Source organism: Bombus affinis, chromosome 18 (genome assembly GCF_024516045.1).
Source record: "Bombus affinis isolate iyBomAffi1 chromosome 18, iyBomAffi1.2, whole genome shotgun sequence".
Classification (NCBI taxonomy): Eukaryota; Metazoa; Arthropoda; class Insecta; order Hymenoptera; family Apidae; genus Bombus; species Bombus affinis.
Window position 1 is genome coordinate 3,086,456 of NC_066361.1, and position 10,007 is coordinate 3,096,462.

At 41.2% G+C, this 10,007-nt stretch overlaps 1 long non-coding RNA gene across 1 annotated transcript in view; it reads left to right on the plus strand.

Annotated features, from left to right (window-relative positions):
- Nucleotides 1–2,011: 2,011 nt before the first annotated feature.
- Nucleotides 2,012–10,007, plus strand: part of LOC126926728 (uncharacterized) — a 77,699-nt gene continuing 69,703 nt past the window's right edge. The window contains exon 1 of the long non-coding RNA XR_007714820.1: nt 2,012–2,401. This is a non-coding gene — a long non-coding RNA (uncharacterized LOC126926728). The remainder of the gene's footprint in view (nt 2,402–10,007) is intronic.

Here is a 10,007-nt window from a genome sequence, read left to right on the forward strand (position 1 = left end):
CGAGCCGATATTATCCAGCAGGATACATAATAATGTCCAGACGCAAGAGTTATTGCATCCACGTTTTTTTCCAATGCACCACTCCTCTCGTGTAGGAAATTTGCAAACTCATTGGTTTTTCGTCTGCCAACCCTAAAAGATAGCATCGTCGACTACGGTAAATTTATACAGTTCGCTGACGTATCACTTTGAATTTTTGATCGATAAGTTTTCGTACAAAACGTAATTGTTTTGATTATACTAGATATATTGTATTAGTTTCAGCGATGTATAATTGCAAATAGAAACTTTTTTATAGTAAAATCCAAACGTTTTAATACGTTGATGCATCGTGGAACACATAGCTGCATGTGACAAGGTTAGCGTATAGAAATATTAAATGCAAATATATTTCTAGTAAAGTCTATTAATAGAGTTCATTAATATCCACATAAACTCCATTGATAGCCAACGATTGCAATTAGTTATTAAGCGCAATGGAGATGTGGCTAATAGACGCTGATAGACGAATGCATAAATAAATAAATAACGTATAAATAAAACTGATCAAACTTATTAGATGCTATTTAGCAAGAAATTATGTTACCAGTTGGCCTTCGCTTCACTTTCACGAAGGTTACTTATCGACAAATTAAAACGGACTGAAGAGATCAAAAGAATCTTATAACGACATACCGCTGACGAAGTTAATCTAATTTGGTAAAAGAATACATCCGCGTCTCACGAGATATCATCGTCGTGCAGCAATTAACAACAATGTATTTTGAAGTAGGGAAAATATATTGAATGAAGATTCGCAAGTAATGTTGGTAAATTAATATCTTCCAGCTATCTCAGATTGATTATGATATTTTTTAATTGGATATAAAGACAAGGGAAGTGAAATCTTACGTACAATTACTAGTCATCTACGTACGATCTGCTGAATGTGAGATGTGCTAATTAATTTGAATCATCATTTGTAGTTTATATTTTATTTGTTTATCCTTTTCTCTATTTCGTTCGTACAAACGTTTTAAACTATTCGACGCATTAATAATTATACCTCGTATCTTTGCGTGAGATTATGATATTCATTAGTGTGTATTGACGGTCAAAGCTGATAACGCCACCGACTTGGGTACGATAACATGCTATAGAAAAGAAACTACAGAAAACGCGAAAGAAATTTCTGTTTTTCTTTCTCGCTCGTATTTTTTGATATATTACGCGATATTTTCTTAAAGCATAACATTTACGTCTTACGTTTCGAACAAAAATATTGTTACTAATTCGTTAATATATCATTAATGTTTCAATTAAAAAAAAAATACCGCTATTCATTGTAAAATTATAGTTTTAATAGATTGTTCAAATGGAATATTGTTTGGTAAGAGCTACGGAGAATGCACAAATTAATTTGTAACATTTCTGGCGAATGGCTCATTAACAGGATCGAGAGCGCTTGAGTGGTCGAATCGATCGCCACGTCGGTAATAAAGTGCACCTAGTGGATGTCCGTAAAAGCCACTGGATGTTACCGGCAGGGTCGCTATAGTTTTCCAATTTCTACGTCCTTAAGACCAATTGCTTACTCGCATAATTCGATTACATCGATCTAGCAGAACAGTTCGATTAAATTAAAATGTTTTCTATGCAAAGCGGTTAAGTAATTTCAGAACTTTTAACAACGATCCTTTAAGAAGGACTCTGATCGCTTCTGTATATTTAATGTTGTATTAATTTGAAAAATTAAAAAGAATTATTCGTACAAACTATAGCATTTGTAGGATTTCGTTTTACGTCTCTTTTATCATCGTACTTTTCGTATCGTATCAAAATGAAGGAGATACGATCCTATATTGGAAGCGCATAGTCGTGACGGAAAGTAGAAAATCTTCGATTCTGCTCACGATGCAATTCATTCCCACCTTCTGTTGTTCGTGCTCTCTTTCTCTTTCTGTTTCTCTTGTGTCTCTTCGATCTATCTTGGAATTTCGTGGAGAATGCGCATGCGCGCTGATACGGTATACCGATGGACTGGGTCGCGGAGCGAGAGGGAAAAAATCGAGCGGAACACCGCCATGATGGCTCGATTCATTTTCGAGCTTAGCCGAGACTCGAACCAACGGGTCGGTCGTTACCGTTAGCGGAATGGGCCCGGGCTAACCGTCTTATACGCTTCTCTCTACGACCTATTTCAATGATCGCCATACAGATGCCGCTGCGATAATTGTCGCTCCCGAAGATCGTCATCAAAACTTCGTGTCTCGAATGTGCATCGTAATGGCGAATCATAAGCATTCAAATGACAGATCAAAATTAAATACATTGTACTAACGAGATACAGCGAATCAACTATATACGAACGCCAACTACTTTCAGTAAATCTCACGATGGTACGCACAACAATGAGAAACAGGTAAATATGCACTTTTGTAATTGTAATCAAGGTTCGAGCGCCGAGCGAAAGATCACGCGATACTTCGAACGATTATAGAGGTTAATTGAACGTGTATTTGGCTCGACTTTGCTATAAGGGACACAAATTGCATTTATCGTTGATTGTTACACGTATTGATACGCATAGGTACGCTGACATTGAATATATTCGAAGTTGAATAGTTTATGTTAGGTTACTTTTTCTCCCGATGAATCTATGATATCGCGTATAACCAACGACGAACTTTAAAAATACACGTGCTATTGGAAGTGGTTTCCGCGCTGTGTACTCTTTGCACGGAAGCAGTTGATGACTCGATATCGCGTTAAAGCGATTCTCTTCAACTACTTCTTGCCATTCGTACATACATCAATGGAAATACTAGAATACCGTTTTAGGTCGTCGTAAAGCTATAAGCTCGCGGTCCAATAGCGGCCACCTGTTGGCACGAAACATTAACCCATTTACCACGTTCCCTCATAAAGGTAGATAACTACTACCCTTGAAACGTGCACCTCTGCCTACGACTGTGACCTATCTAACATCTCAAACGACGAATTTTGTCTATCGCGAGTTCGTGTTTTTCTTTGGTAAGCCATTAACATTTACTTATGGTAATACATATGTAATCAACACATGATGTAGATTATGTTATATATATATAAATGAAACTATCGGAGGAAATAGTTTGTTAATGAACGGATGATGATAAAATTATTTCTATCAAAATGAGAATAACTACGATAATATATTTATGCAAACTACTCTCAGTGAGCGTGATAAGACTATTAAAGATACGGAAATATTAGCATAGTGTTATGATCGCCATTCAGCAGAACGGTCGTAGGTAATATTTCACTTTCGTTCGCTAACGTTCGGTCGTTATATCTCGCCGTTATCAGACTCGCCTTTGCAATTTTGTTGTCCATCCAACAAAAATATAATATATTCAAATAGATCGAAAAAAAAAAAAAGAACGGAACGAGGCGGGCAAGTTAGAGCCAGACAGGCATTGGGATAAAGCAGAATATAACGGAGACGTCGGCTTCGGCCATGATATTTCGAGTTATTTGTTCGATGTCAGAGCCGCGGATTTTATTCTTTCGCTGGTGACATTACTCCGAGTCATGTTTGCACCCGTATACGAAGACGAAGGCGGTAGGCTGGCAGATGCTTCGCTAAAGGATAGAGGATTACGTAGAAAGATGGAAGAAAAATCGGCGAGGCGGGAGCGGGCGTAGCCGCGGCAGAAGAAAAATGAAGAAACGGAAGACTGGGCTTGCCGAGACGTTGCCTTTTTATTTCCGTAAGGGGTCTGTGTGTCTGGAGAGAAAGACGGAACGATGCAGCAGCGCACGAGGAGGATCGAGAACCGGAGATTGCGAGCCACGTCTTCGCCCCTCTTCGACCCTTCTGGCCAGCGATGTTGCGATCCTCGAGTCTCTATTCTCTGGTATCTCCGCGAAACGAGTGGCCGCAAGTCTAACCACTACTATATACCCATTGCGATGACGACTACAACGAAGACGACGCGACGATGAGTTTGTAGCTAAAATGTATTTCACAAACGACATCGACTCGGTGGCATCGAACTCGATGTCGCGGTGGTAGGAGACGATATCAGTGGGACGGCCATACGAAGAAGGGGATCGTGGAATCGGCAATGGTGGCGCGGAGGGGGCACGGGGAATCGTTCGTTTCATTTTCAGACCGAGAGTGGATTTTCTGTGTTGGGATATTCATTTATTTTTGTCTGAGACTGTTTCGTTTTCTCCTCGCGATCTTCCTCCCACTGGTTCGGCTCGTTCTTTCTTCGTCGTCCCAGTCGCGTTTTTCTGTCCGAGGAGTCGAAGCCTCGGTATTACCCCTTCCACCGTTCCTTCGTACTCTTTCTTTCTCTGTTTCGTGAGGCGTGCGCGGAGAGACCAGGTTCGAGCAACCTAATTTATCGAGCAGATGGCTCGGCGAGCGCGCAGCGACGGAGAAAGGGGATAGGACCAGTCAGACACTCGGCCACGTAGCATATAAAATGTAGATGTTCTTTGCCATCAGAGATATTGCTACATCATTGTATATCTCCGCGAGCTCGGCGCCGAGACCAGCCTCGCCGTGGTGGTTCGTCGTTCTCTTTCAGTCAATCCCAATTAACGACAATTCCCTCTCCCTGTTCCATCCCTTTACTCATCTTCCACCGCCTTTTCCTCCATGTTCCTTCTTTCCTCCGTAACGAATAACCAAGTCGGACTTGTCACCGGCGATATTTACGAGTTTGCTACTGTGAGCGTAGTAAAAACGATCGCGTAATTTTCGACGCGGCCCGACTCACGCCGAAGCTTCCTCTCAACACGAACAGGCACCAGTTCCGCCGGAATATAAACGCGGCTTAAGCTTCTCCGATTCTTTCGCCCATGAATTTCCAAACCGTTACTCGCCGTTTGTATTTGTCCCTATACATAGCCACGTTTGATCCTATCCGTTAAGATTTTCTTTTCCGTTTGCGCGGAAGCGCAACCGTTTCGTAACTCGTTCGCGGTTAATTGGCGGTCTAATTTCTGTTAGAAATTTTCCGTGCAAATGATTCATAAGGAAAGAGGAGACAAAGGTAAAAAGAAGCCCGTACATGGAAAATAAGACTCCTGGCGAAGGATGTTCGAATAGTTTTTGAAATAAAGAGGGAGCGTGACTACCGGGTGGAGCCACCCTTCGGCAATTTACAAGGCATTACTTTTACGATGGAAGGACAAAGTGTTTCTTCCGTGATAAGTGGTGCAATGGACGGACAGACTGTGCTCGTCGTTAGGATAGGTAGAGAAAGGGAGGAGATAGGCGAAAGAGAGAAGAGTCTGCGGTTGGACGAGTCTTCTAGCAGGGGTATATAGTCGCTCGTAAACTACGATCATTGCTTTATTACGCGCTCCCTGATGTGTACCCGCTAATTGTTAGGTGCGAACACATTTATAGACAGGTTGTTCATCCGTTTCTTTAGCTTCCAATCGGTGAACACAATGGCCATCGTTCTCACGCGTTAATCGATTCCAATGATGACATTTACTGCGACGTATCTAATAGCGTCTAATAGAACGTACACACGGATAACGATAACCGTGGCTGAATCGACACCTCGTTATCGGACGTTTCGCTCCCTTTTTTCACCAATTTCGACGATACGCGCGCCTATAAGTTTTCCACTTGGAGTCGTTACACAGCGATGACATTTTATCGTACTCGTTGAAATTTCGATGGTTTCTCGAGGTTTCTCGAAGCGTGTATATTGGTAGAGTACACAGCACCTGTTACAGTCTGTAATCCAAGTTTTATGTCGCTGCTAACACTCAAGCTTGCTCTCTAATTGGTCTTTACGTATCCCATTAAGCGTTAAGTGTTTTATGAACATCGAGATGTTCCGAAAACTATTTGGACGGAACGACTTCTTCCCGCGTTTTCATTGCCTCCGTGCTTTTGCAACTTCTTCCCTTTTTGTTCGTAAAACAGACCGGAATTTTGCGTTTTACCTACTAAGCTTGTGAAACTTTATCGTTCCTCGATACGTAGATACGTAAATGGGAATTAATGAAATAGCAGCCAGAGAATAACCGGATCGCAAGTACTCGATTCAATTTTAATTAACAACTAGCCACTTCGTTCCGATGCGATTCTTATTCGTTCTTTCCATATATGCACATTTATAAGTTTTCACGGAAGACATTAATATACTATTCTACGTGGATGGTTATGCTGCACGACTTACTTAATTAAAGATCGAGTATTTAAAATAATTGGCAGTGAACGGTCGTCCTTTATCGATCCGCTGTTTTACTCTCGATGAAAACACCTTTGCATTTTCATTGCGTTCCAAAGTATGTAGACCGTTAACACACCCGATACTTACGACCTTTTAATTACGATATTTAACGATTTCGCCTTGCTTCTAATAACGCTTATCTACGTTTTCTGTCCCGGATAATCGATGGACTAATATCTATTTTATAGAGATCGAAGAAAACGTAGACTTTTTTTTGTACGTCCTTAACCGATTGTTTTTTATTTAACTTATCTTCTGATTTTGTTGATTTTGCTCGCGTATCACGTGAAAGCTCTTTTTGTTTTATTTAAAAGTAATATTCATAAACAGGAATTACATCTGTTAAAACAAACTTGGAGATATTTAAAATGAATTTACGACGAGATATTGAGCGTTACTGTGACTTTCTTGCTTTCGTCCTCAAGCATAAATATGTATGAAAGGAACCACGATGCATTGAACTGCGTAATTTGTGGCTTCGAGAGGCTCGGGCAGGGGACCATAGCGCTCGTAGCCACGAAAATTTTGAATGAATATTTAATATATCAAGTAACAACGGACCGCGTATAAATAAAAATTCTCATCGACGAATGTGCAATGCCACGGATTATTCCAAGGCGGGTCGTTCACGAAATTTTCGTCGGTTTGTAAGTTAAATTGCTCGTAAAGTACGTACATAATTTACACAGTAACGCTCGCACAGTTCTGACTTTTGTTACGCAAATCAAAATATTATATTTCTATTAGACAACTGAGTAATTCTCATAAAATTAGATAAAAATGCAAGTCAGAAATCATCGTCGTACGAATCGGACAAAATCGGGATACTACAAAGTATTCTGGAAAGCTGGAAAAAGTAGTTTGTTCACGGATTTAATTACGTGGCGGTGGACGCAGCCGGAATCTCAATCTAACGTTTGAAAGGAGGAAGGAAGATGAACGAAAGGCGTCGTAAGGACAAGGGACAGGTGTATATATATATATATAATAGATATAAATCACGCTGCTTGGTCGACGATGTCTCGCCACATTCGCCGAAGAATTCGTAGCTTATGAGCTCCGTTCGTTCGAGGAACCTAAAAAGGATTTTTTCCCGCAGACATTTAATCAACCATCGTCGGTTTTATCCTACACCGTCTTCGTTGAGACGAAGATCGCGGATCTCCCGGTAAAACCCTTTAATTAAATTTAATTAAATTTGTACACAGCGTAGGTATCCTTTTTTACGCGGCGCCGTACACCGCGGAAATATTTCTGGAATGAAAGCGAGAAGAGGTTCCTCTCGCGGTTCTCCGATGTTTATCGAAGCCGGTTTCTCCGAATATCGATCGAATATGTAATGCTGCCCTATGGTAAAATACTCTTTATTCGATCAACTTACAAGGGACACGCAGGATATCGAAGATATTCGAGTATTTTTGCTGTACGTAACGACGCTTTACTCCAATCTGGAGAAAGAGAATTTGGAAAAACGGGATAATACCGTCGGTCGTGAAATCGTAGGAACAAGTAAAAGACGCAAAGATAATAACGTGGAAGAGCTGACAGAGGAAAGAGAAGAAAAAGAGGAATTGGAACGGAAAGAGAAAAATGGATCTGCGGACCTTTTATTTGCGAGAGTACGTCGAGTTGGTCGAGCGGAGGAAAACGACGTTATTAGCGTGGGCAGTCGGATACCAGAACTTGCTCGTCATATTTCCTACCTGAGTCCTCCCACGGTTCCGCCCGCATCGTATCTTGCTTCGTTCCATCAGTCTCTTCGGGAAAATATCGAACAAGCCACTCGTATACACTGCAGCCACGTACGAATTTTCGTATTTGTCTGGGATCACGTTTGGATAAAATGGCAGTACGGATCCCCTGCTGACGCCGATATATAGACGACTTCTCTACGTGGTCTAGCCAAACACACAGTTTCTATTCCAGCAGCTGGTCGTACACGTACATTCGCTAAACCCAATCCGTATAAACACACACGTACACCAGTAGAAAAGAAGACGATACTACGTGGGTTACCTGCGCGTATATCTCACGATATGCTTTTCTTCGTTACTCTGGCGTCACGTAATGCCAGCGACACGGCTGGAAACGGGCGGACGGGCTTTCCAGTCGAATAGAAACTTCGTTGCAACCAGATAAATTACCTTTCTGGTCATTAAGTAGAAAATACTCGCGACAAATTGATGGAAATTGTAAACGAAGAACAGCGAACGAGGAGTTGAAAGACATAGGAAGTGCATAAAATGGTACTCGTCCGAGGAAACGTTATCGAGGATATTTAAATAAAACAACCTACTATTTGCATAGTATCTCTTTCTCTTTCTTACATTTTGTCTTTCTTTCTCTTTTAATTGGCGGAAAAATTTGTGTATCCGGAGAACAACGTTGTGCTTACTACGTACGAACTACGTGTGTACGTTTTATATGTCCATCCTGTGTTAACAACGTTGGCGCGGAAGAGAAGGAAGGGAAAGGAAAGGAATCGTATGTCGAGGAAAGTATACCGAAAGTGAGGGGCTAAAGCGCAAGTTTGAAGTTTTACGCGCGCAAAAAAAAAATAGTATTTGGCGCAGCCTGTATTCGCGCGAAATTGGCCCGTAAACAAGGTTGCTCGTCAAACTCGTGATGCGGATACGTTGAGAATGGCCAAAAGTCATATCATCCCTTCGTTCGTTCGACGTAGAAAGAATCTCTGTTCCTCCTTCAAACGAGACCAGGGAGTATTCCGAACAGATTTTCTATGTTGAGACTTTTTCTTTCTCATTTTCCGAAACGCTAAATAAGGCCAAAAAATTCATCGAATAACGTCTCACGATTATAAAGGAAATGGATCGAAACGCTAGAATCGTAATTCTACTTTTGGTCAACTGAGAAACGTAGGCACTGGAACGTTTAATATCGCGAAACGGTAGCAAAATACAATTTTCATTGCTGTTTATACAACGCTGTTGTATCCCGACGGCAAGTACGAGGAAGTTTGCAAGTGTGAAACGATAACCGTAGTCGGTGAATGGAAATGCCTGTTCCCAACAAGCGAGCCGGAGGTCATATAAATAGATATACACGCATAGATATCGATGTTATAGGTCGAGATAAAAGGAACTTGCATGTTTTACGCCGTTACCTCGAGCGTCGCTCGAAGCCCATGCAAAAATGGCACATTTACGGTCGACGGAAACTTCGACCGCGTCTTGACTAATTCGCCGCGAAATTTTCATCCTGCGGATTTCCTTCGGCATCGGCGACGTTATGTACCGATTTTATGCCATCCAGTGGTCGTATTTAGAGTCGCTGGGAGTTTCAATGGCGTCAAAAAGACGAGGGGGAACGAAGAATCTCGACACGTTTCTATCTCGATATCCACTTAATGAAAATAATCTTTTCTTTCTCTTTTTAACAAAATCCGAAATTCACAAAGGAATGCTACATTCGTTGGGATTATTTGTAGGTCCATTAACGTTATCGATACCTATAATCATCGATCGATATTGAAAAATATGATGTCGCGATGTCACAACTCTTTGGCAGAGTTAAAACATAAAAATGGAGAAAGTTTCCTACAAAAATTCGATCCGGATTCTTCGTTTGATTATCTGCTGGTATATTTTGGTGTATACTAATCACTTTGAACGTAATATAACGTCTACTCTCAGAGGAACGTTAACCAGCATGATCCAACATCAACAGCGTTGCAGTTACGAAAGTTCTATGTTATTGCCTCGTGGTTGGCCAGCTGAACGTGTCATAAATCCTAGCAGAATCGCCGAAAGAGTACTCTCACTG